The following is a 27,926-nucleotide window of genomic DNA, read 5'->3' as shown; positions in this document are numbered from 1 at the left end:
CTACTGTAACAAAAGACATTAACAAGAGAAAAACAAACAGGAGTTGATTAACATGTGTATTTCATATACACATGGGAGATAGCCAGGGAGCAAGTCATCCTCACTGAGGTGGCTTAGAACTCCAACTTATATAACATCTTCGCAATGAACAATAAAGTTTTAGCGAAGTGACAAGACAAAGGACCTTGAATTTTTAGGGAAGGCAAATTATGGGAAGGAAAACAAATGGGAAACTAATGATGGATCAAGGCTAGAAAGGTTTGTCATGCAGATGCCTCTGCTGCTGTCTCCAGGCTGAGAAGGATATCAAGTTGTTTTCAGTGGTTACCCTTTCCTCTCCCTGACAGAAAGGGTAACAGGGACATTTCAGAACATATACATCCTGTTTTCAGGCAAAAAGGGAGAGGGCAGAGAGTTTTTCCTGTATCTGGATGCTTCTCGATTGCCTTCAGCTCAAAGTAATCTTTATGCCAAAACAGCACATTTTGGGGTGGCATATTCTCATCTTCTACACTGGCAACTGAAAATAAAGATATAGTTATTGGTCTCATGAAGCTTATGCTCTGGTGGAGGAGGCAGAATTTTTACTTTAAAGGAAGCACCAAACACAAATAATGGAAGAAATTGTATAAAATTGTTGTTGTTAATAAATCTTGAAATGTTTGGTAAAATTCTCCAGTGAAACCATCTGAGTTCAAACACTTATTTTGAGGAAGCTTTTAAATTATGGATCCAATTTATGTAATGGTTATGGGACCATACAGGTTGTGTTTAATGTAGTTTGAATTTTGGCAGTTTGTGGATTTTGAAGAATTGGTCCACTTCTTTTTAACTGGCAAATTTCTGAGTGCAACATTGTATATGGTCGCCACCATTATCCTTTTAATGGCTGCGAGAGGTGTAGCAAGATCCTCTGTTTCACTCCTGATATTTGGCGATTTGTGTCTTATTTTTTTTCCTCTGTCATTCTTGTTAGATGTTTATTGTTTGCATTGATTTGAAGAACCAGCATTTTGTTTCTTTGATTTTTCCTCTATTGTTTTCTATTTTCAGTTTCATTAATTTTTGTTCTTATTTTCATTATTTCCTTTCTTTTGCTGACTTTAGGTTTATTTTGCTCTTCTTTTTCATGTTGCTTGACATAATAATTTAAATTATTGATTTGAGACCTTTCCTCTTTCCTAACATAAACCTTTACAGCTGTGAATTTCTCTCTCAACAATGCTTTAGCTGCATACCACATATTTTGATATGTTATATATTCACTTTCATTCAGTTCTGTGTACTTTTAAAATTTTTGCTTTGACATATGTTCTTCACCCATAGATTATTTTGAAGTATGTTATTTAATTTTAATGTGTTTGGATATATCCCTTTTGTCTTTCTCTTCTTTATTTCTCTTTTGACTCGTTATAGTCAAAGAACATCCTTCCTTCATGTGTTTTCAGTTACTTTAAAATTCTTGAGATTTATTTTATGTTGCAGGATATGGAATATCTTGGTAAATATTTTACACATGTTGGGAGAAAATGTGGATTCCAATGTTATTGGGTAGAGTTTTCGTTATATGTCAATTAGATTCTGTTGGTGGATTGAGTAGGTCAGATTAATGTTCTTGATAATTTTCTGTCTAATGGTTCTGTCAGTTGCTTAAGTAAGGTTTTGATGTTCTCAGTGATAGCTATAAATTTGTATCTTTCTTATTCAAGCCTATTAGTTTTTGCTTCATGTATTTTGATGCTTTTGTTTGGTACATACATATTTGAGATTCTTATGTCTTCCTAGTGAAATAATCTTTTTATCATTATTTAATGTCCATTTATGTCACTAGTAATTTTTTTCTCTGATGTCTACTTCATGAAATGCTAATATAGACACTACTGCTTTTTCTTAAAATTAATTTTATATATTTTTTCATACTTTTACTTTCAACTTACTTACACTGTGAAGATTCTACGCTGTTGAATTTGATGTGAATTTCTTATAAACAATATGCAGTTGCATCAAGGTTTTTAAAATCTGTCTTTTAAATGTTGTATTTAAATCTTTTTTTTTTTTTTTCCAAATTTTATTGTAGAATCGGGATACATGTGCAGGTTGGTAACAAAGGTATATTGTGTGATGCTGGGTTGGAGTGTGAATCAGTCTGTCACCCAGGTAGTGAGCACAGTACCCAATAGGTAGCTTTTCAGCTCTTGGCCCGCTCCCTCTTTCCTCGAGTAGTCCCCAGGGTCTATTGACCCCATCTTTATGTCCATGTGTCCTCTTACTTATATGTAAGAACATGTGGTATTTGGTTTTCTGTTTCTGCCTTAGGTCACTTAGGATAATGGCCTCCAGCTGCATCCATGTTGTTCAAGGGACATGACTTCATTATTTTTTATGGTTACATAGTATTATATGGTATATATGTACCACATTTTCTTTATCCAATCTAGGTGTTGATGGATATGTAAGCTGACTCCCTGTCATTGCTATCATGAATAGTGCTGCAATAAACATATGGGTGCATCATATGTCTTTTTGGTAGAATGATTTATTTTCCATTGGGTATATATCCAGTAATGGGATTGCTGGGTATAATGGTAGTTCTGCTGTTTTTAGTCCTTTGAGAAATCTCTAAACTGCCCTTCACAGTGGCTGAACTAACATTTTCACCAACAATATTCCCTTTTCTCTGCAGCCCTTGCTAACATCTCTTATTTTCTGATGTTTTAACAAAAGCCATTCTGATTGTTATGAGATAGTATCTCATTGTGGTTTTGATTTGCATTTCTTTGATTACTAGTGATGTTGGGCATTTTTTCACGTTTGTTGTCTTCTTTTACAAAGTGTCTGTTCTTAATCTTTGCCCATTTTTTAATGGGGTTATTTATTTTTTGCTTGTTGATTTCCCATTCCATAGGTTGTCTGTTTACTCCCTTGATAGTTTCTCTTGCTGTGCAGAAGGTCTTTAATTAGGTTTCACTTGTCAATTTTATTTTGTTGTTTGCAATTGCTTTTGAGGACTAAGCCATTCAATTCTTTTTTATAGGTGATATTGAGAAGGGCATTTCCTAGGTTTTCCTCTGGGATTTTTATAGTTTGAGGTCTTACATTTAAGTCTTTAATCCATCTTGAGTTGATTTTTATATATGGTGATAAATAGGGGTCCAGTTTCAATCTGCTGCATGTGGCTGGCAGACCAGTTATCCCAGCATTATTTATTGAATAGAGAGTCCTTTTTCCATTGCTTGTTATTGTTGGCTTTGTCGAAGATTAAATGGTTGTAGGTGAGGAGCTTTATTTCTGGTTCTCTATTCTGTTCTATAGTTTTATGAGTCTGTCTTCACACCAGTACCATGCATTTTGGTTACTGTAGCCTTGTAGTATAGTTTAAAGTTGGGTAATGTGATTTTTGCTTAGGATTGCTTTGGCTATTCAGGCCCTTTTTTGATTCCATATGAATTTTAGGATTATTTATCTAATTCTGTGAGGAAAACGGCATTGGTAGTTTGATAGGAATAGTGTTGAATCTGTAAATCACTTTGAGCAGTATGGCCATTTTAATGATACTGATTTTTCCAATCCATGAGCATGGAATGTTTGTCCATTTGTTTGCGTCATCTTTGATTTCTTTCATCAGTGTTTTGTTGTTCTCCTTGTAGAGCTCCATTACTTCCCTAGTTAGCTATATTCCTGGATATTTTATTCTTTTTGTAGCTATTGTAAATGGGATTGTGTTATTGATTTGGCTCTCAGCTTCGATGTTATTTAAGCTGTTTACATTTAAGGTAATTATTAATATATTAGGAGATACTTGCATTCTAGTTGCCATTATAATATTTGTTTTCTCTGTCTCTCATTCCTGTTTCTTTTTACTTGTTTTCACATGGATTACTTGAATAGTTTTTAGAATTTAATCTTAATTTATTTATAATGTCTTTCAATATTTTGTTTTGTACGATTTTCTTCATGGTTACTGTAAGATTAAATACATACATAATTAACTTATAACAGTCTCAATGTTTTACCACATTAAGTAATGTGTAGAAACTTTACTTTCATTTAGTTCCCTAGTTTCTCCTTGCCTTTCGAATATAATTATCTTAGGTATTTCCTATATATACGTTGAGCACAACATCAGATGGTGTTATGATTCAACCATCAAATACTGTTTAAGAAACTCATGTAAAGATGGATTGTCAATTATGTTTTTATCCTTACTCTTACATATTTCCATTCTCTTATTTCTTTTCTGAAGTTCCAAACCTTCCTTTATTGTCATGTCCTTTCAGTTTAGAGAACTTCCTTTAGCAACTCCTTAAGGGATATTTCCTAGGCACAAATTTGCTTGATAGTTCTTTGGCTGAGAGTGTTTTTATTTGTCCTTTATTTCTAGAGGTATTTCTACTGAATGTAGAATTCATAGTTGACAGCTCTTTACTTTCAGCACTTGAAATATATTGTCCAATTTCCTTCTGGCATTCATGGTTTTAGATGAGAAGTGTGTTATCATTTGCATTTTTTAAACCTATATGCAATGTGTTATTTCTCTCTGGCTGCTTTTAAGATTTTTTACCTTATTTTTTATGATATTTCTGGGTATGGATTTTGTTGGGTTTATTTTACTCGAGGTTTGCTTAGCCTCTTGAATATTTAGGCTTATAACTTTCACCAAGTTTCACAAGTTTTCAGCCATTATTTCTTCCAGTACTTCCAATAGCGTTTCAATCCTCTCTCTCTCTCTTCTCTTTCCAAGATTCTGATAGTATAAAAATTAACTCTTTTGAAATTGTCATATTAGTTCCCTGAGAATATTTGTTTGTTTATTATTTATTTTACAATCTACTTTGTCTTTGTGGTTTAGATTAGGTAAAATAATTTTAATCTGTCCTCAATTCTATACAGTCTGTTTTGTGGCATCCTCACTATTAAGCTCATCCAGTGAGTTTTTAAAAATTGTGTTTACCATATTTTACTACAATTTTGATTTAGTTATTTTCTGAGCTTTTTCTTCTTTTAGGAATTTCTTTCAAGAGAATGAATAACTGCTTGTTGAAGCATTTTTATGACAACTGCTTTAAAATCCTTGTCCGACAATTTCAGCATCTGTATCATCTTGATGTTGGCATTTGTCGACCTTCTTTTCCATACATCTTGTGACTTTCTGGTTCTGGGCATGATGAGTAATTTGTTTTCTCTTTCTCTCTCTTTCTTTCTTTCTTTCTCTCTTTCTCTCTGTCTGTCTGTCTGTCTCGCTCTGTCACCAGGCTGGAATGCAGTGGTGCAGTCTCAGCTCACTGCAACCTTTGCCTCCCAGGTTCAAGTGATTCTTCTGCCTCAGCCTCCTGAGTAGCTGGGACTACAGGCATGCACCACCACGCCCAGCTAATTTTTGTATTTTTAGTAGAGACAGGCTTTCACCATGTTGGCCACGATGGTCTCAATCTCTTGACCTCATGATCTGCCCGCCTTGGCCTCCCAAATTGCTGGGTGAGCCACCATGCCTGGCCGTGTTTTTGTTTGTTTTGTTTTGTTTTGTTTTTGTTTTTGTTTTTGAGAAGGAGTCTAACTCTGTTCTCCAGGCTGGAGTGTAGTGGCATGATCTCAGCTCACTGCAACCTCTGCCTCCCAGGTTCAAGTGAGTCTCCTGCCTCAGCCTCCTGTGTAGCTGGGATTACAGGTGCCCACCACCATGCCTGGCTAATTTTTTTATTTTTAGTAGAGATGGGGTTTCACTATTTTGGCCAGGCTGGCCTCAAACTCCTGGCCTCAAGTGATCTGCCTGTCTCAGCCTCACAAGGTGCTGGGATTACAGCCATCAGCCACCGCACCCAGCCAGCATGATGGGTAATTTTCTATTGTAGACTGAAGATTTGGGATATTATATTATGAGACTCTGGATTCTGTATATACTTTTCACAGGCATCTCCCCGTGGAGGTGTAGTTGGAAGGCCACATGGCAGTGAATGCTCAATGTCCTTTCAGCCCCACTGACACCACCCTTGCAAGAGTGGAGCAGTAACCCGATGTCTCATTGTAGATGAGTCCAGTGGCATTTCAGCTCCATCCTAGCCCTGCTTATACATTCCTGGTCAGCTCTTTTGTCTGATTTCCTCTTATAAATAACACCCTCTTCCTTATACCGGTGTTAGGCATCCTTTATGTTTGAGTATCACCAAGACCTTGCTCCCCTGCTCCCCTCAGCCCTCCCAGAGCCCTCCTGTTCCTGCTCTCTCTCTCCAGGCCCCTGCCCGACTTGCTGTCTGCTCAAACTGTGCTCACTGTGAGCTGCTGGGAGCTCTCCTAGGGTTCAGCCTTGCCATTTCTTTGCTTAAAATGCCAAAGTGTCTTCTTATTGCCTATCAAATTATGTATAACCTCCTCCCCAGGGAATTAAGGGCTCTTGTTTCTAAAATATGCTCTAAACTGCCTCTCTGCCTTTTCTCCTTTTAAAGTGAAAACCTCACAGATCAGTATATTTATAGGAAGACCTTATTATGTAATTCAATAATAATTCCTACTTGGATCCTCCGTGGCAGGCACTGTGTTATGTCCTAATAGACAACATTTAATTAATCTTCATGATAATCCAATGAAGTAACAGACGCACAAAGAAGTTAAGACTTCGGGCTCTGCGGTTGTCAGCCCCAGGTGCAAATCCCATCTGGATCATAGCTCTTCCTCCTGAAATATGGGCAGTAGCCTCAGGATTGTTGTGAAGCCTAAAGAGGTAATGCATAAGAGCTCTCAGTGTGAGGTGCTGTGCACAGTGAGCATTCAGTAGGTGATGTAGTTGCTGCTGTTGCCGGTATTTAGTATTATTGCCATGCTTTAGAGTGAGGACCAGTGAGGTGAAACAAGTAGCCCAAGAGCACACAGCTATTAAGTAATAAAAGGCGGATGTCACGCTCTGCAACGTTAAAAGCACAGGGTGTGAGAAGGAATGGATAGAACCATCCTTCTCATTACTCCCAGGTATCTACAGACAGGCCCTGATTTATGCTGATTTGAATTGTGATTTTTTTTTACTTAATCATGGGTTTATTGGTGTACTAAATGCATTTTGGATTCCTGATACTTTGGACTTACGATGGATTTATCGGGACATATCTGCATCAGAAGTCAAGGAGCATCTGTACTTATATGAAAATTCTAGACCAAAGACTGAAATATACTTTTCATTTAAAATTCAATGTTAGCTACCCGCTTCTGCCCCAAACAGCTTTCACGATGAAACTTGCCTTTTTGATCCATTATGTGAGCAAGAAGAAGTTTGTGTTCACAGAAGGGCCTTTGAGAATACTAATGGCACTCTCCATAGCAACTGAAGCCCCCGCTCTATTTCCTTTAACTGCTATTTTTTTTTTTATCATCAGTACATGTGAATGAGAGAACCATTGCATGAGCCCTGGAGGCAGTGGCCTTCAGGGTTGATGTGCGTAGGGTTGGGGTGATGTTGAGCGGTGCATCTAGAAGTAAACATTGCACATGCATTTTTTTGGTAAACTGTCTCAAAAGAAAGAATTAAGGATAAATATTGCTTGGCTTAGTTTTAGAAGGAATGGTACCAGCTCCTGTTTGTACCTCGGGTAAAATTCGGCTGTGAATCTATCTCGTCCTGTGCTTTTTTTGGTTGGTAGGCTATTAATTACTGCCTCAATTTCAGAACTTGTTATTGGTCTAGTCAGGGATTCGACTTCTTCCTGGTGTAGTCTTGGGAGGGTGTGTGTGTGTCCAGGAATTTATCCATTTCTTCTAGGTTTTCTAGTTTATTTGTGTAGAAGTGTTTATAGTATTCTCTGGTGGTAGTTTGTATTTCTGTGGGATTAGTAGTGATATCCCCTTTATTATTTTTCTTGTGTCTATTTGATTCTTCTCTGTTTTCATCTTTATTAGTCTGGCTAGCGGTCTATCTATTTTGTCAATCTTTTCAAAAATCCAGCTCCTAGGTAATGCCATTCAGGACATAGGCATGGGCAAAGACTTCATGACTAAAACACCAAAAGCAATGACAACAAAAGCCAAAATTGACAAATGGGATCTAATTAAACTAAAGAGCTTCTGCACAGCAAAAGAAACTACCATCAGAGTGAACAGGCAACCTACAGAATGGGAAAAAACTTTTGCAGTCTATCCATCTGACAAAGGGCTAATATCCAGAATCTACAAGGAACTTAAACAAATTTACAAGAAAAAAACAACCCCATCAAAAAGTGGGTGAAGGATATGAACAGACATTTTTCAAAAGAAGACATTTATGTGGCCAAAAAACATATGAAAAAAAGATCATCATCACTGTTCATTAGAGAAATGCAAATCAAAACCACAATGAGATACCATCTCACGCCAGTTAGAATGGTGATCATTAAAAAGTCAGGAAATAATAGATACTGGAGAGGATGTGGAGAAATAGGAACGCTTTTACACTGTTGGTGGGAGTGTAAATTAGTTCAACCATTGTGGAAGACAGTGTGGTGATTCCCCAAGGATCTAGAAGCAGAAATACCATTTGACCCAGCAATCCCATTACTGGGTATACACCCAAAGTATTATAAATCATTCTGCTATAAAGATACATGCACACGTATGTTTATTGCAGCACTATTCACAATAGCAAAGACTTGGAACCAACTCAAATGCCCATCACTGATAGACTGGATAAAGAAAATGTGGCATATATACACCAGGGAATACTGTGCAGCCATAAAAAGAATGAGTTTATGTCCTTTGCAGGGACATGGATGAAGCTGGAAACCATCATTCTCAGCAGACTAACACAGGAACAGAAAACTAAACATTGCATGTTCTCACTCGTAAGTGGGAGTTGAACAATGAGAACCTATGGGCACAGAGAGGGGAACATCACACACTGGGGCCTTTTGGGGGTTGGGGGGCAAGGGGAGGGATAGCATTAGGAGAAATACCTAATGTAGATGATGGGTTGATGGGTGCAGCATACCACCATGGCATATGTATACCTGTGTAACAAACCTGCACTTTCTGCACATGTATCCCAGAACTTAAGTATATAAAAACAAAAGAATTAAGGATAAATAGAGCCAAAGGTTACTGGAATAAAAGAACCACGTGTTGACAGACTGCTTTGTTTTTTATTGTGTTGTTAGGATAGCCATTATATAAGTCTGGTCCTGGAAGTGATGCACTTTTCTTTTAAATGAATTTGTTCCTTATGGCAACAAAACAACATTTCCCAGAATATTTCTCAATGCTAGGATTACTTGATTCCTGTTTGATGGAGTGTGAGCGAAAGAGAATGTGTTCCCCACTGGGAGGGTGAGGACTCTAGCCCAAAGTGAAATACCCACTGGTGTAGTTTGGATATCTGTCCCTTCCAAATCTCATGCTGAACATGATCGCCAGGGGCCTCGTCAGAGGTGTTTGGGTCATGGAGGTGGATCCCTCTTGAAGGGCTTGGTGTCCTCCCAGTGGTAATGGGTGAATTCTTGTTCTATGAGTTTACGAGAGAGCTGGTTAATTAGAAGAGCCTGGCGTCTCTCTTGCTCCCTCTCGCCAGGTGATGTGCCTCCCCCTTCCTTTCCACCATGAGTAAAAGTTTGCCAAGGCCTCACCAGAAGCCAAGCAGATGCCAGTGCCTTGTAGAACCATAAGGCACTTATGGTTTTTTTTCGTATTAATTACCCAATCTCAGATATTTCTTTATAGCAATGCAAAATGGACTAAGAAACTTACCCTTTAAATTTTTGTGGCTGTTTGTATTTTGTTTTGTCTTTTTTTTTCTTTCTTCCTCCCTCCCTGCTTCCTTCCTTCCCTCTTTCCCTTCAGCCATTTCTCTTTCCCTTCATCCTTCTCTCTTTCCCTTCATCCTTCTCTTTCCCGTCATCCTTCTCTCTTTCTCTTCCTTCCTCCCTCTATTCCTCTCTTCCTAGCTTTCTCCTTTCCTTCCTCCCTTACTTTCTCCCTCCTTTCCTCTCTTCCTTCTTTCCTTCCTTTCTTTCCAGAATCCTAAAGCTTTGCCTCTGCCTCTTCCAAACAAAAAGGAAAACAAAGCAACAAGTAGTATTGTTTACCAGCTGCTCTGTGGCCACTAAGACAAATAAGTTGTAGTGGGTATAGACCAGTAATGTTTATTGACTGACATTGCCTGTGTGCAGCTGTTGACCTGTTAACTTTAAATTTAGTTTATGTGGGGGCAGGCATGGCTGTCACACTCACCCTAAATCTTCTGGCTATTACAGAGGTGGAATTCCATGAGCCATATTAGAAACACTACCTTCTCATTCTTCACTCTTAAAATATATGCTTCCTTTTGGGAGTTTTACATGAAGTAAAATGAGAACATCCTCTATGTGTTTCCTGGGTGGGCCTTTGAATCAAGAATGCAGGCTGTTCCTTCCCTGTGTTAGGTGCTGCATGCAACCTCACCTCTCCAGGTGCCCCAGACACATTACTGAATACAGCAGGGAAAGACCCCTCCTTCACAGAGCTCATTTTCTGGCACAGGCAAAGTGACCCTTTTCACCTCTTAGAGGAGGAAGTTGGCAAAGTTTTTCTGTAAGGGGCTAGATAGTAAATCCTTGAGACGTGTGGACCAGCAGATTTCTATGGTACCTACTACGGCCGGGCAGTGAAAGCAGCTGTAGCTTATGTGCAATGATGGGTATGGTGATGTCCCAATAACAGTTTACTCACAAAAGCTGGCCTCGGGGTGGACTCCAGCCCAGGTGTGCTACCTGTGGGTTACAGTCTTCACTTCTGACAGAAGTCCTTATTTAAGACCTCGAGATTTTCTTCACTATAGATTTTTTATTGAGGCTGCCTACCCTCCCGACTGCTTTGAGCTGTCTCCAGCTTTTTAGCTCATCCATACTTCATGAGACACAAAGAACAGCATGTCTGCATTCTGTTTACAGATACTCAGCCTTCTCCATGCCCTGCCTCTGGAATAGTCTCCATTAATCCGAACAAATGTAGAGTTGGGGAAAGAAATAGAGCAGAATATTTGTGTTTAGCCCTTGTCTGCTTGGCTAATGGTGTCTGCTTTGATTTCTCAAGAAGACTTTAAAAAGAAACCATTCTCTATTGAGCACCTGTTGAGTTCTGGGAGTGTGCTCTGTCCTCAGAATACACAGCTGCAGGACACAGCTTCCCGCCCCTCAAGTATGGACAGGTCAGGGAGAGAGTTAGACAAGCAGATACTCAGCAGAGGTGAACACAGGGAGGTTGGCGGAGAGAGCTCAACATCCGATGCCAGTGGGGCATGGGGAGAGAGGGGTGTGTGTGTGTGTGTGGTGTGTGTGTGTGTGTGAGAGAGAGAACCACAGAGAGAAGAGAAAGAGAAGAAGACAGAGGAGAGAGAGAAGAGAGGGAGAAAGAGAAGGAAAAGGAGGATGAGGAGGAAAACAGAGGGAAATAGGGGAGGGAAAGTGAGAGGGAGGGAGGAGGGAGTGTGAGCTGAGGAGAAGCAGCGGAAATTTCCATTAAGGGGCTGTAACACTTACACCTTGAGAGCTGGATTAGTCCAAAGAGGAGGCGCTATTACACAGCATCCCTATAGGGTGTGTAGGAGCTGGCTTCAGCCAAGCCACATGGGGTTTAGATCACAGAGGATGTGGGTCTCTGGTCTTTTATCCTTTTATTCCCCTTTTAGTGCTGTTTATAGTTGGAACAATAATGAACTTATAATTCTAAATAATTGTAAATATAAAAGTAAATAATTTAGATACAGATAAAAATGCGATATTATGTGTTCTTAAAATGATACAGAATATACTAAACTAAATTGAATGGCAGAGAGTAAACATGAAGTTAAAAGTAGCAATTTGCACATCAGGAAACAGAAAATCTAAGAGCTGATTTCTGTAAAATAGACAAGTTTGTGGTAAGTTTAATTCATTAAAAGAGAAAAAATGTAAACACAAATACCATCATACAAGTATATTCAGCATCATTTCATTGGCAATTTTCATTTTGCTGTCACCTTTTTACTTCCTTTCCCCATCTCCTCTCTGCTTCCGTCTTCTAACTTTTTGTCTTCTCCAAGAGGACCAATGGAAGTAACCCAATGTATACCCTTTCATACATTTCTCTATAATCATATAATCCTATACAAAGATATATACTCATATATATTTTTGTTTCCTTTTTATAAGGTTAGATTCTTATTAAAGATATTTTTCTATACATTCATTTTTTTTCTGTTTCACTTAACAATACATCTTGGTCAATCCTTCAGGTCAACAGACACGGAAATCATTCATTCTTTGTAATGGTTACCTGCTTTCAGTTTTCCCCACTACAAGTAATGCTACACAAAACATCTTTGTTGTATTATATTATGTGTCTCTGTAGAAGGTATTTATGGCATTTGCATTGCTGGCTGGAAGCACATTTGTAAATTTGAATAGATTGGCAGGTTGCTTTCCAGGAGAGATGTGGTAATTCACATTCCCACCAGCACTGTATAAATGTGACCATTTCCCTACATCTTCACCAGCAGTTGGCATTATTTTAAGATGTTCCAGTTTTATCAGTGAAAAACTGGTGTCATATTATTGCTTTATTTTGCATTTTTTGGCTTCCTTCAGCATTATTTCTTATGTTAATTGGTCATTTGAATTCATCTTCCGTGAATTGCATATCATATTCTTACCCATATACCTCTTTTCTCTTTTATATGGTTTTATTATCAAGGAACTGCTCTTTGACTATTATGAACATTTACTCTTTATCTGTTATGTATTTTTGTGAAGTTGTTTCCTCAGTCTCTCATTTCCTTTATGATCATACAACATTTTTAGTTTTTATGTGGTAAAATATGTTCATTTCCCCTCATATATCCTGTCTTGACTAATAGGATATCCCTCTCCTAACGGTTACACAGTACTTCTACTAGGTTATCTTCTAAAGTATTTATTGTTCTAATTTTTTACCACTAAGTCTTTAATCTATATGGAACTGTTTTACCTTTCCAACTTTTATTTTAGGTTCAAAGGGCACATGTGTAGGTTTTTTACATGGGTAAATTGCATGTTACAGGGATTTGGTGTACAAATAATTTTGTCCCCCAAGGAATCAGCATAGTACCCAACAGGTAGTTTTTCAATTCTCACCTTCCTCCCACCTTCCACTCTCAAGTAAGCCCCAGTGTCTGTTGTCCCCTTCTTTGTGTCCATGTGTACTCAATGTTTAGCTCGCACTTATAAGTGATAACACGCAGTATTTAGTTTTCTGTTCCTGAGTTAATTCACTTAGGATAATGGCCTCCAGCTCCATCCATGTTGCTGCGAAGGACATGATTTCATTCTTTTTTATAGCTGCAGGTATTCCATGGTGTATGTATGTACCACTTTTTCTTTATGCAGTCCACTGTTAAGCATCTAGGTTGATTCCATGTTTTTGGCATTGTGAATAGTGCTGCGATGAACAAGCACATGCATGTATCTTTATGGTAGAATGATTTATTTTTTCTTTGGGTCTCTACCCAGTAATGGGATTGTTGGGTCGAATTATAGTCTGTTTTAAGTTCTTTGAGAAATCTCCAGAAAGCTCTCTACAGTGTCTGAACTAATTTACATTCCCCAGTAGTATATGTGTTCTCTTTTCTTTGCAACCTCACCAGCATCTGTTACTTTTTTGACTTTCTAATAACAGCCAATCTGACGGGTGTGAGGTGGTATCTCATTGTGGTTTTGATTTGCATTTCCCTAACGAGTAGTGATATTGAGCATTTTTCTATATGCTTATTGGCTGCATGCATGTCTTCTTTTGAGAGGTGTCTGTTCATATCCTTTGAACATTTTTTAATGGAGTTGTCTGTTTTTTTCTTGTTGATTTGATTAAGTTCCTTATTAAGGAACTTAAGTTTCTGAAAGTTAGGCCTTTGTCAGGTGTATAGTTTGTGAATATTTTCTCCCATTATGTAGGTTGTCTGTTTACTCTGTTGAAAGTTTCTTTTGCTGTGCCTAAACTCTTTAGTTTAATTCTCACTTGTCATTTTTTTTGTCGCAATTGCTTTTCAAGTCTTTGTCATGAAGTCTTTGCCACAGTCCATGTCCAATACAGTATTTCTTAGGTTTTCTTCTAGAGCTTATATAGTTTTGGGTTTTACATTTAAGTCTTTAATCCATCTTGAGTTTATTTTTATATGTGGTGAAACAAAGGGGTCCAGTTTCAATCTTCTGCATGTGGCTAGCCAGTTATCCTAACACCATTTATTGAATAGAGCGTGCTTTCCCTATTGCTTGTTATTGTCAGCTTTGTTGAAGATCAGATGGTTGTAGGTATGCAGCTTTATTTCTGGTTTCTCTGACTTGTTGCATTGGTCTGTCTGTTTTTGTACCAGTACCACGCTGCTTTACTTAGAGTTATAGTATAGTTTGAAGAGACAGTGTGATGCTTCCAGCTTTGTTCTTTTTGCTTAGGATTGCTTTGGCTATTCAGACTCTTTTTTGGTTCCAAATGAATTTTAGAATAGTTTTTTCTAATTCTGTGAAAAAACTGTTATTGGTAGTTTTATAGAAATGGCATTGAATCTGTAAATTTCTTTGGGCAGTATAGCCATTTTAACAATATTGATTCTTCCCATCCATGAGCATAGAATGTTTTTTCATTTGTTTGTGTCATCTCTGATTTCTTTCACCAGTGTTTTATAATTCTCATTGTAGAGATCTTTCACCTCCTTGTCTAGCTGTATTTCTACATATGTCATTCTTTTTGTGGCCATTGTGAGTGAGATTGCATTCTTTATTTGGCTCTCAGCATAAGTGTTATTGGTGTGTAGAAATGCTACTGATTTTTTGTGCATTGATTTTTGTATCCTGAAAATTTGATGAAGTTGTTTATTAGGTCTACGAGTCTTTGGGCAGAAACGATGACATTTTCTAGGTATAGAATCATATAGTCTGTGAAAATGATAGTTCAACCTTTTTTCTTCCTATTTGTATGTCTTTTTTTCTATGCCTTTTATTTTTTTCTCTTGCCTTATTGCTCTATCTAGGACTTCCAGTACTATGTTGAATAGCGGTGGTGAGAGAAGGTATCCTTGTCTTGTTCTGGTTTTCAAGAGGATTGCTTCTAGCTTTTACCCATTTGATGTGATTTTGGCTGTGGATTTGTCATAGATGGCAGTTATTATTTTGAGATATGTTCCTTCAGTGCCTAGTTTGTTGAGGATTTTTAACAAGAAGGGATGTTGAATTTTACAGAAAGTTTTTTTCTGTCTCTATTGAGATGATCATGTGCTTTTTGTTTTTAGTTCTGTTTATGTGATGAATCACATTTATTGATTTGCATATGTTGAAGCAATGTTGCATCCCAGGAATAAAGCATACTTGATTGTAGAGGATTAGCTTTTTGATGTGCTACTGGATTCGGTTTGCTAGTATTTTGTTGAAGATTTTTCATCTATGTTCATCAGGTATATTGGCCTGAAGTGTTCTTTTTGTTGTTGTTGCTGTATCTTTGCCTGGTTTTGGTATCAGAATGATGCTGACCTCGTAGAATGAGTTAGGGAGGAATCCTTCCTCCTTGATTTTTTTGGAATAATTTCCACAGAATTGGTATAAGCTATTCTTTACATACCTGGTAGAATTCAGCTCTGAATTCATTTGGGCCAGGGCTTTTCCTGGTTGGTAGGTTTTTTTTTTTTTTTTTTATTACTGATTCAATTTTGGAACTTGTTATTGGTCAATTCAGGTTTCAGTTTCTTCCTGGTTCAATCTTGGGAGATTATATGTTTCCAGGAATTTATCCATTTCTTCTAGATTTTCTAGTTTGTGTACATAGAGGTGTTCATAATAGACTCTGAGTGTTGTTTGAATTTCTTTATGGTTGGTGGTAATGTCTCCTTTGTCATTTCTGATTGTGTGTTTTTGGATCTTCTCTTTTTAAAAATTAGTCTAGCTACTTGTCTGTCAATGTTACTTATTCTGTCAAAGAACCACCTTTTATTTTTATTCATCTTTTGTAAGCCATTTCATTCATTTTGGCTCTCATTTTGGTTATTTCCTTTCTTCTGTTAGCTTTGGAATTTGTTTACTCTTGTTTTTCTAGTTCCTCTAGGTGTGATGTTAGGTTGTTAATTTGAGATCTTTCTAACTTTCTGATATGCACATTTAGCACTATAAACTTTCCTCTTAACAGTGCTTTAGCTGTGTCCCAGAGATCTGGCGTGTTGTATTTTTGTTTTCATTCGTTTCAAAGAATTTCTTGATTTCTGTCTTAATTTCCTTCTTTACCCAAAAGTCATTTGGGGCCAGATTATTTAATTTCCATCTAATGGTATGGTTTTGAGAGACTTTCTTGGTACTTATTTCTATTTTTATTGTGCTGTGGTCTGAAAGTGTGGCTGGTATGATTTCATTTTTTGGAATTTGTTGAGAATTGCTTTATGGGCTTAGCGTATGGTAAATTTTAGAGTATGTGGCATGTGCACATGAGAAGAATGTATATTCTGTTATTGGGTGCAGTATTCTGTAGATGTCTTTTAGGTCCATTTGATCAAGTGTCGAATTTTTATCCCGAGTATCTTCATTAGTATTCTGCCTTGATTATAGGTCTAATACTGTCAGTTGGGGGTTGAATTATTTCACTATTATTTTTTGCGGTTATCTGAGTGATTTTATTAGTCTCTACAAACTTGTTTTATGAGTCTGGGTGCTCCAGTGTTGGGTGCATATATATTTAGGATAGTTAAGTGTTTTTATTGAATGGAACCCTTTATTATTAGGTAATATCCTTCTTTGTCCTTTTGATCATTGTTGGTTTAAAGTCTGTTTTGTTTGAAATAAGAATAGCAACCGGTGCTCTTTTTTTGTTTTCTGTTTGTCTGATAGATTTTTCTCTATCCCTTTACTTCGAGCCTATGGGTGTCACTGCATGTGAGAGGTCTCTTGAAGATAGCATACAATTGGCTTTTGCTTCTTTATCCAAGATGCCACGCTGTGCCTTTTCAGTGGGGTGTTTAGTCCGTTTACATTTAAGATTAATAACAATATGTGCAGATTTGATCCTGTCATCATGCTGTTAGCTGGTGGTTATGTAGACTTGATTGTGTAGTTGCTTTATAGTGTCAGCGGTTTATCTCCTCCTTCTGATCTTGGACTAGCAACCAAAAAATAAAGCACCTAGCATGAGTGCCTTGGGCTCACCAACACTGTAATTCAGGATAAAACCCTTGTAATTTTGCAAATGGTGGGGTTTTTAAATAGGCTGGACTTCAACACCTTGTTTTCTAAAAAGGAAAAATATAACCATGTCCAAGACATAGCTTTTCTCACAAACGAAGTGACTGAGATAGGTCCAAGGGAAATACTCCAAAGCAGTGGATTCCGAACTCAAGCCTTCCAAAGATTCACATTTTGAAAGCTCTATGAATTTAGGAGAGTCCTTCAGGAAAATTTGTTGCCCACCTAAGGGCTTCTTTGTGTAGGTACTATTAATCCTAAGGAAATAATTAAAATACAGCCTCTAGTGGAAAATTCTGTCCACTGACAACTGATGGATTGTCCGTGAACAAGCTTCAGACCTTATGATGCAACAGCAATATCTCTGCACAGCACGTGGAAAGCTGTGGGGGACACCAGGGGGGCACAGATGTGGTAAGGAGAGCAGCCTGTGTTTGCACAGCTCCTTTGCTAGTGCTCAAGGTGCTGAGGTATTCACTCAGGAGAGTATCCAAGGGTTTGGGAAGGGCAATCATGAGGGGCCCCTGTGCACATCCCAGGCCTTACATTTCTGCAGACCTCCTGCCCGGGCCACTGAGAATCATGCAGGCTATAGGACTTCCCTCTCTGAGTCCCCACTTCAGGGAAAAGACATCATAAGTTACAGAAACAGGACAACCAGGGAGCAAGGATGCCCTCCTTAGCAAGCTTTATGTAGGGAAGTGGCCCAGGACTTGTTGAGACAGACTTGAGGGCAAGTGACTCATGATGCTGGGATCAGGGTACAGTGTCACGGGATACCGTCAACCAGGGCCTCTCCCACTGAACCTCTCGAGCAAAGGTGGTAGGGGCACCCCAGGGTTTCACCTTCCCCTCCTTGGCTAGTTTGTCATTGAGATGGCAAAGCTGAGCCAGGAACCCATCATTGGGGCTGATCTCACAGTTCTGCCTCATGATACTCAGGATGGACTTGATGTCCAACTTCTTACAATCGTGAGGTACATGATAACTAGAGCTGGAGATGGCTGTAACCTTCCCAGCACTGGACGAGCACCTGGCCATTCTTTTGAGCCAAGGCCTGGTCAGTGAAGTCTGTAGCCCTTTCAAAATAGGTGCTGAGGTTGAACTCCTGCACTTCAATGGTCTTGATGCCCAGGTAGGTGATGCCAGAGTCCTTGGAGAAGTTGGCATTGTTTATGTGCATGAAAGACCTGCCCTCAGTGGCATTCAGGACATGAATCCTGACCAGTTTCTGAAGCTTGGGGATATCCTGAGCCACAGATGTGTTGCCCATGTAAATCCTCAGGGTGACCTCATTGCAGGGCTGGCTTGGGAGGCTGTAGCAGCCACTGCTATCTGAGAGCAGGTCATTGAGAACTTCCATGGAGCATTTGAAAGGGCCTGTCATGGCAGCAGTAGGGCCAGGCATGCTGTGCAGGAGCCAGCAAGGGGGAGTCTGGCAGGCCCTTTTGTCCTTTTTAATTCACTGAAGTTTTCCTACCAAATAAAATAATGCCTGGTATATCATAGGAGATCAATGTTTGTAAAGTGAATGAATGAATGAGTGCTGCTAAGAGCCAGAAATTAATCTTGAGGTCAGTGGGATGTCATAGACGGATTCTATGCAAAGAAACTAATATAATCTGATCTGAATTTTTGGAGGACATTGCAGGGCAACCCTGGCCACACATATAATTTCACATTTGTATACAAAGAAACTGAAGAAAAAAGAAGACAAGAAACTCACCCACGTTCACAGAGCCATTGATTCCCTGAGCTGGCAGACCTTGTTGCTGATGCCTCCTCCCCACATGCAAATGGAGGTAGAGGCCAGCACGGCTGCTCAGGGCACACACAGCTCACTGTGGCTGAAATGGAGATCTGTGTCTGGGAGGGATTTTGGAACATTTGCATCATTGTCTTGATCATTGGCCATCACTCAAAGCACCCACTTGCTGTCCAAAACAGAATGGAGTGTCCTGTCATCCAAAGAAGGAGTTCAGGCCAGCCAGGCCAAACGAAGAGTGGTTCTGAGCAGCATGCAGATGATGGCCCCTTTCTGGGCAGTGGGAAGTAGTGTTCTTAAGCACTGGGAAATGCTTTTTCTTTCTTTCTTTCTTTTTTTTTTTTGAGACGGAGTCTCCCTCTGTTGCCCAGGCTGGAGTGCAGTGGCGCTATCTCGGCCCGGCTGGTGCTTCTTAACAGTTTTGGTCTGCACAAGAAATGTAAGAGGAAGATGCCTCTGAGGCCAGAAACCTGGGTCAGGGCTGCCCTCAAGACAAGGAAAGGCCCCAGCACCCAGCAGGGGCACCACACATGAGCCCATTCCCTTGGGTGCTGGGCCGTGCCCAGGTGGGCGGGCCTCCCCGGTCTTACACAGGGCAGCACCCTCTGGAGGCCACCAGAGCAAGGCCACAGGAACCCTAGGAAGGGGAATTTGCTGGTGGCTGGGGCAGCTGTAAGAGAATGCCACAGACTGGGGGCTCAAACAGCACACATCTCCTGTTCACAATGCTGGAGGCAGGAAGTCCAAGATCAAGATGTCAGCTAGGTTGCTGTCTCCTGAGACCTCTCTCCTTGGCCTGCAGACAGCCACCTTCCTGCCGTGTCCTCACACGGTCTTTCCTCTGCACGTGCATCCCTGGTGTCCCTCTGCGTGTCCCGATCTCCTTCTTATAAGAACATCAGTTATATAGGGTCAGGGCCCACCCTGATGACCTCATTTAACCCAAGTTACCTTTTTAAGGGCTTCACCTCCAAAGTCAGTCACTTTGGGGGTTAGGATTTCAACATATGAATTTGGGGGGACATAGTTTGGACCATAACTATGGGGTGTTGAAGCAGGATGCTGAAAGCTTCCAAAGGAGGTGGCCTTCCTTTGAAGGGACCTCCAAGTGTCAGGTGAATGTGGACAGGCAGCCACCTCAGAGAAAAGGGCCCCCATTCCTCCTCAGCACCAAGAACACCTGTAACTCCTTTGGAACTTTTATCTCCGTATTTCGGACCACATGCCCCGTCTCTGTTTTACAGATGCTAAAATAAGTGAGTTTAGATGAGTATTCATGAACACCTTTTCCTGCATGTGGGAGATTTTCTCCTTTTGACTCATGTAGTTTTCAATGGCACATCCTGCTATTGTCCTCCCGGCTTTGAGCTGCCTGCAGTATGTGCATTCACTTTCCATCACACACGCATACCTGCGTGCACACACATACACATGCACACACGCGTGCTCACATGACAACCCCAAATTGATACACAATTGCATTTCCAGAGCATTGTGCACCCTGACAAACACCACGTCTACTGCCCCTGATAAATGGAGACTGGTGTGTATTCTGAGAGTGTATGCGGACAGCAGAACATGCACTCAGTGATGGTTTCTGTTGAATGTTTAAACACTGCCATTTTGGAAGTCAAGTGTCAGCAGGGTGGGAGGTGTGGCGTTCCCAAAGCTCTGAAAAGAACACCCCATGAAGATTGGAGGATGCCCCTTTGAGGACACAGCCTCCACTGGGAGGAGCCAAGTGGGCTGGTGCTGTGTGAGCACTTTGCTTGACAAGGGTTGTGTGAGTGGACCAGAAGGCCTGTTTCTGGGAAATATTTTCTCCATTTCCTCTCTACATAGGTCTCTCCAAATTTCTTAGAAGATACACAATTAAGGTGTCTCCTTAAGGACCATTTTACTATTTTCCAGAAAGTAGAAATAAAAGAGGGGGTAGAAAAATATCAGAATTATCAGAGCATGTCTTAGCCTGTAAGGGAGTAGATTTTGTCATTGTAGGAGCTAGAGGTAGAAAAAGACGTGGAAAGGAGTGAACCAATGAGGAAACACCGCTGCTTGGCAGGCCAGCGTGTTGAATCTCCTCATCACACGAGTGTGTCCTGGATCCCACCCAAGGCCCTCCAGGAGTGGATCTGCCTCTAGATTTCCTGCTCTTATCCACTCTGTTGCTAGATCACAGAAGCAGCGCCATGATTTATTATTTAACAACCTACAAAACATTATTATAGAAATGAAACATTCAACAGGAACTGTGAAGCCATTTACAATGGAATCAACAAGACAACAAGACGTTTGATGTAAGAGAGAAGGACTGCTTAGGAAACAAATCATCCATGAAGCATGGAGCCCACCCATCCTAAAAACAAATACACTTTAGAGTAACTGAATTTAAATACTTCTAAACCAGATACAGTTTTTAAAAATGTATCCTTTTATATTATAGTCATGCTGAATTAAGTTTGAGGACTATTGCTCTGCAGCTATACACAGATACATTGCAAAATGACTAACAGCTTAAGCTAAAATGGTTTTCCTTTTACTGAATTGATAGTACAATTTAGAATTACAACTTTTTTGAGGCTAGCTAGACTAGCCTGCTAACCACCCCTAAGCATTCTGTGCAGTGTGATAAAAGTTATCCACATCCAAGTCCACCTCTCTGTGGAGCCAGTTGCATCCTCCCACCTAGAATTGTGCTTTTGTGCTTTTCTGCAGGACTTACTATATATTCATGAGCTTGCATGAATTACTATCATTTATCTGCAAAAACTACTACACTGAGTATATTCTCCTAGAGGATGGAACCACATCTAACTTATTTCTAGATGAGTTACCATGCCCAGCCCCTGAGAAACTAGTTCTTGTTTGCTGTTGCAGATCACTCGAGGGTCATCTGTAAGAGCCTGGAGGCTGACCCAGCTGCGGTGAAGAAGAATTTCTTATTAGACTTGGAAAATATCCCTTTAGTTTTGGCTCTCTTTCCTTTGAAAAATAGAGCAGAGGCTATGGTGGCTAGACCCAAGGGATGAAAGGAAAATTGGTCTATAAACTGCAGTTGTTTTCAAGCTGATGTCAATTCAAGAGAAAACAAATCAGTGTAACTGTATACACCTGTCTTCCCAGGACCTAAAGGGGAAGACAAGTGATTACGGAAGCAGTAGTGTCTGAGGGACAAACAGTGGCATACATGTAATCTACTGACAGGGACTCAGGAATCTGGCATTGTTCCAGGTGTTTCAGCTCAATTATAAGGCATTTAAATGATCAAGTAGCTGATGTTTGGCCCAGCTTCCTTAGTTCTTCACCTCAGTTTCGGTAGGCTTAAATGATAGGTTGAAATCTTGGCTTTGTTTACAGCATATCCATTCAGTATTTGGGGAAATAATTTTTAACTGAAGCCCTAGTTATGGGGTAAGTTTCTTTTAGGAAATCCTTTACACTATTATTTTTTGAGACGTCATTTTCTTCTGTCAGAATGAGATTTTAAAGAAAATCCTCATGCTCATTATTTTGTAGTGAAATACACATCCACCGTACCATCTTAGCCATTTTCATGGGACCATTCAGTAGTGTGAAGCACACTCACGTTGTCGTACAACCGTCACCACCGCCCACCTCTAGGACCTGTTCATCTTCCCACACTGAAACTTTGTACTCACAAAACACCAACTCCCTTTCCCTCCCCCCGACCTTGGCAACAACTGTTCTCCTGTCGGTCTCTATGACTTTGACCATTCTGGGGTCATTCTAGGGACCTCATACCAGTGGAGTCTTATGGTATTTGTCCTTTTGTGACTGACTTACTTTACTCAGCATCATGTCCTCAAGGCTCATCCATGTTGTGGCATGTGTCAGAAGGTTATTCCTTTTGAAGGCTGAATAATATTCTACTGTATAGATATACCACATGCCACATTATGTTTATCCATCCCCTCTCCAATGTCTCCTGGCCATTCATGCTTTAACAATTCCTCTCTAGTTGTACACTCTCTTTACTTCAGTCTACTCTAGTGCTGTATTACATAAGAAAATGTATTTGGGCCAAATGTCTGAAGGTACATGTTTAGCTTAGAGATATGACTAAGGACCACCAGGGGAGGAGGCATCTAAAACTTCTCAATGACAAAAAGGAGGAGAAGTACAACTGCCTGGTGTGGGACAAGAGACAACTAGTTAGTCACCACTAGTGCGAGGCTTCACATAATTTCAGCTTTTCTTCATGGTTATGTCAAAATAGAATTACCACCAATTTAGTTTAAAGATTAATTGGCTTTTATTTGCAATTCTAGAATTGAGAAGCTCCTCATTCTGTAAAACAGAGTAAGTGTTCAGATGAACTGAACAGATGAGGTTGGCTTCCTAGGCACAAAAAGGCTGAAGAAAGCAGAAACAGGGAGCAAAGAGTGGACTGGTCATTTCAGTTACTTTCCTCATAGCATTAAAACACAGGGGACTTCATTATTACATTAACTCAGATAAACTAGAACCTCTTGGGGATTTTTGAAAACTGGCCTGTTTCAAAGTTCAGTTGGATTATGTGGAACATGAGTGAGGCCATCCTGGTTTGTTCTGAGATGCTGGGGCCTGATGCAGGGGCTCATCCAAAACAGAGGCCTCCCATAAACTGTAACACTTATGCACAGAGCTTCTTAAAGGAAATCATTCCCATGAAGTTATATTTCCAAAGCTCAGACGGTGAGCACCTTTTGGAACTTTGTTTCAACCGTGTCATGTTTCATCACTGTACTGGCCTTGAAACACCACTGCTCCACATAGCCAGCTCCACACTCGTGGTGAAAGCTGCACAGGCAGGAACGCGGAGTGGGTATGTTTGCTTGTTTGCAACCTGGGATTGGAGGTGAGTTTCAGCGAAGGGGGAAACTCTGAGTTTCCAAAGTTTATTATGGAGTGCTTCCAAGGAAACAGTCTATTATTGACCATTGATTTGGTGAAGTAGAGCAGTATTTTTTAGCAGGTAAAATCACAGACTTTGGCTTCGCTAAGATGTGTGATTGAGTCTCAGTCTTGCTAACTGAGGCAATCTGGAGAAGTCACCTCACCTCTCGGAGCCAACTTACCTCTGATGGGCTCAATGTCAGGATTCACTCTATAGGGTTGCTGTGAAGACAAAAGGCATTGTTAAACAGGTGGGGGTTGCCAGTTATCTAGTAATGGTAGTCATAGCAACAGCAGTGTTTTTAACCACGGAATGTGAAATGAACATTCTGATTAGATGCAAGGCTACTTACTTAAGGAGATGGCCGTGAGATGCCGACAAGGCCCCTGTAATGGCCATGATGGCCGCATGGGGTATGCTGGGGACAGATCCTCCTCTCCTCCTGAGCCCTGGTCCCTTTCTCTAAAGGCAAGGTTTACGGTTAAATACTCAAACAAAAACAATGTAGGCATTTAGGGAGATAGCCCCTGACTTAACTTTTCAGTTTTGGGTAAACTATATATGAAGAAAAAACCTGAATCTTGTTATTAAAAAAAAATCTGTATACTTTCTATACATTTCTTTCTATACATTTCTAAATGAATTAGAAGGTTAAATGCAGATTCCTCATCTTCTTAACTAGCTTCTTTAATTCAAAAATTTCTAAACAAATTTAGCCGTAAATCTAACTGAAACTCTCACATCCACATTTTTTTTTTTTTTTTTTTTTTTGGTAGGAAGCTTGACTCATTTCATCAAATAGCCTTTGAGAATCCTGGTCACTGGTACTGAAACAACATTGCAGGGTGTTGAGCGTTTGTGCAGGCCCTGCTGGCGAGGTGAGACTCATCTCCTTCTTTGGAGAGCTTCAGGGAGAGTAAAGCTCCTTCTCTGCCAGTCTGTTCTTCGAAAAACAAACTGAAACATAACAAAACCCAAAAGGTCCAAATCCTGTGATCAGCTATTAAAATGGGTTGCATGGAACCCTATGGCTATTAGTATCGTCGTTGGTATTGTGTAAATGCACACACACTACGAGGATGGCCAGATTGCAGATTTGTGTTTTGCATTTCTTTCCGTGGCCTTCATTTCTTTTTCTTTTGTCCTAGATAAGTCTGCCAGTTTCTTAGCTAATTTTTACTCTGTGTCATATTCCTCCAATATGCCTTTAAAAAGAAGCAGCTGGCATGTTTTAGATAACTCCTTGCAGGGGGAAGTGAGAACTCTGAAGGAGGAAGAGGAGTCAGGGAGACTCTTGGCAGGGTGATGGGGGCCCCTTGCCCCCACAGCCCCTGAGCTCCCTGGCTTCTCTTTCTCTTGATAACTGTTGGGTGCTCTGACTTTGCTGCCCTCAAAAACATGTTACATCTTCCTTGGCAAGTCCTCCTCATGTACTTTCCAGTGCATTTCCTAAGGGCCAGGATTGGAGAGAAGGAAGGACTCTCCCAGATGCACCCCATTCTTGCCATTTAACCTTAGCTGTGCTACCCTGCAGTAACACTGTCTGCAAGCTCTGACCCAATTTAGGCTCTACGTCTAACCTTAATAGATTGTTCTAACCTCTTCCTGAACATTGCAAGTATCCTAAGACCCCTTTGTCTTAGGATGGCAAAGGCTCGGTTTTCCTCTTCTTAGCTGAACCCATTATTAAACACATTTGCAAAACTTGCATGGGAGGCTTGAAGTCCATTTCTCAGGTATGAATGACAGGGTGAAGAACAGGGCATTCTCATTGCTCGAGTCAGGGGTATGGGTCATGCCATGACCAGTTTGTGCTGGATGAATGTGGGCAGTGACCCTGTGTGATGTCATAAGCTTTGCTGTGCCTTTGTAGTCCCAGGGATGGATTTGACTAAGCCGTGTCCTCTCCCTCCAAGTAGTTCTTTGGGCACTGGTGAATATGTGCACGTTGTTACCTATAATTAGGTGTGCAATTTAGAAATAATCCATACACGTGTCTTTCTGAGCTGTGCTTGCTGGCCCAGAAGAGGTGAAGGGTGGCTTCAGTCCCATTTATGTCACTTAATGAATGGAAGGAGTTGGCTGGGATAAACCTGCATGCTATCAAGGAGACTCTGCAAAGATCTCTGCCTCACTGATGTTCTAATGGAGCATTTGCTCAGTTGCAGCATGTTGCCCAGAGCAGAGAGTAGCCATCCTGTAGATGGTAAGAACAAAGGAGGTGGAGCCCAGGCTGCCTTTGTGGGCATTGCAGACCAAATTCGGATGCAGGGCCCTCTGCAAACTCAGGTTGAAAATGCAAATCAGGTGATGGAGTCAGTGATAAATTGATGAGCGAAGATGAAGTATATCTAGCTTTTAAAAAATAAAAGGGAGGATCTGCCACAAGTGGTAACCCTTAGAGACAGTGAACATGGGAAAGAGGCAGCTAGCCCAGCCCAGCACCTCTGTGCACAGAGTTCACTTTGCAGAGCTGCTGGGAGTGGAGAGGGAGTGGGCATTCCACAGCTGCATCTGCAAGGCAGGACCATTTCCCTGGGTGCAGTGCAGAGGCAAAGTGTCTTTATGACCAAGGCACATCCTCAGCTTATTCTGACATTTACCTCCATCCGTGTGTTTTTAAGGCAAATCCACCACACATTTCTGAAACACCCTCCCGGGAATCAATCGTTAGTCACCAAATTTCAATGGAACTCAAAGCTGAGCTCATGCTGTGATGAATGCCTTTTCTGTTTCTACTGGTGTGATCTTCCAGGCTTTAAACTTGCCATTATTTCTGACCAATTCATTTCAATTAAGGAATTTTTGAGTGTCTGCTATGGCCCTTTGTAATATGATCAGTGGACTGGCAGTGAAGCCCCAGCCAACACTGCTCTAGGTATCTGATGGAGAGCTTGATGTCTCTCTGTTTCTTTTCACCCACCAGTGGGTATCATAATTCTGAGACACTGACCCCACTGCCCTGGCTTCCTGGCCCTACATGGGACCTTCTGATGGTCTTGTCCATTTTTATGGTCCTCTGGGATCTGCCCCAGGTTCTAGAAATGAAAGCTCTGCCCAGCCCAGCAGGGAGCCTCCAGGATCCTGCTCTGGGCTGTGGCCTCAAAATTTTGTATCTCACCCTTTCTTACTCCATGTAGTGCTTTGTATTTTACAAACCAACAAGTATCATAGTTAAGTGCACTCTCACTGTGATTTGAGTCACTGGCACACACAGAGGGATGAAGGAAAGCAAAACATTCTACTCTCAACATAGACACACATAGTGTCAAAAAGAGGGCTTGGCTGTTCTCTCCTGGCAAGGCCATGTGTGGGCACCCCCTGAGGTTAGACACAGGCCAAGTCGCCACAGGTGCCTTCTTCCCAGTGGGACAGCTGTCTTGCCTCTACCTGAGCTGGTTATTGAGGGGAGTAGGGTGAACTACAAACCAGCCGCAGGGACAGAGTAGGGAGGCGGAAGAGAACCAGGGCCAATCTGTCGCCTTCGGAGGTGACCTGAACTTGAGAACCTCCCCACTTCTCCAAATTGCAGGAGAGCTTCTCGCGCTATCTCCCAGGCTGGAGTGCAACACTGCGATCACAGCTCGCTGTAGCTTCCGCCCTCCAGGCTCAAGTGATCCTCCCACCTCAGCCTCCCAAGCAGCTGGGACTACCTACAGATGTGTGCTACCATGCCTGCCTAATTTTTTTTTTATGTTTAATATTTGTTAAAGATGAGGTCTCACCATGTTGCCCAGGCTGTCCAGCCTCAGCCTCCCAAAAGTGTTAGAGTCATAGGTGTGACAAAAGCACCCAGCCCTGTTGTCAACTTTCTGTCTTATTCATGGCATAAAACTCCCTTAAGAGGGGATTTATGGCAATCCTCATTTCTCAGAATTTTATGCTGTTACTCAGAAAAGGGGAATTCTGAGAAGGCATCTTTCTGCACTTGTTGATTCTCAATGACCTTTTGCTCAAAATAATCTACATCCCAGAGTGACATATTTTGGGGTGATGTCTTCTGAACCCCTTTACTCAGCAGTGATAGAGGCTTATGTCCCAGGGCTGCTGCTGCTTGTGTTTCAGTTGCTCAGCATCTCCACTCGGTTCCCATCTGTCTGACTCAGTCGAGTAT

General features: G+C 40.6%; 1 protein-coding gene, 1 long non-coding RNA gene and 1 pseudogene across 3 annotated transcripts in view; 1 reads left to right on the top strand and 2 right to left on the bottom strand.

The window, feature by feature from the left end:
* Window positions 1-27,926, top strand: part of GABRG3 (gamma-aminobutyric acid type A receptor subunit gamma3) — a 578,311-nt gene that overhangs the window by 214,460 nt on the left and 335,925 nt on the right. The gene's annotated exons all lie outside the window — the stretch shown is intronic.
* LOC100442701 (dual specificity protein phosphatase 3-like) lies at window positions 17,907-18,537 on the bottom strand (annotated as a pseudogene).
* Window positions 18,820-25,624, bottom strand: LOC129050069 (uncharacterized). The gene is made up of 4 exons (XR_008513499.1): window positions 25,412-25,624; window positions 24,165-24,274; window positions 23,994-24,033; window positions 18,820-19,341 (listed from the first exon to the last, which is right to left on the bottom strand). It is a non-coding gene; the product is annotated as an uncharacterized LOC129050069 (long non-coding RNA).

Source organism: Pongo abelii, chromosome 16 (assembly GCF_028885655.2).
Source record: "Pongo abelii isolate AG06213 chromosome 16, NHGRI_mPonAbe1-v2.0_pri, whole genome shotgun sequence".
Lineage (NCBI taxonomy): Eukaryota > Metazoa > Chordata > Mammalia > Primates > Hominidae > Pongo > Pongo abelii.
Note: the sequence above shows the minus strand (reverse complement) of the source record. Positions and strands in the feature narration are given on the sequence as shown.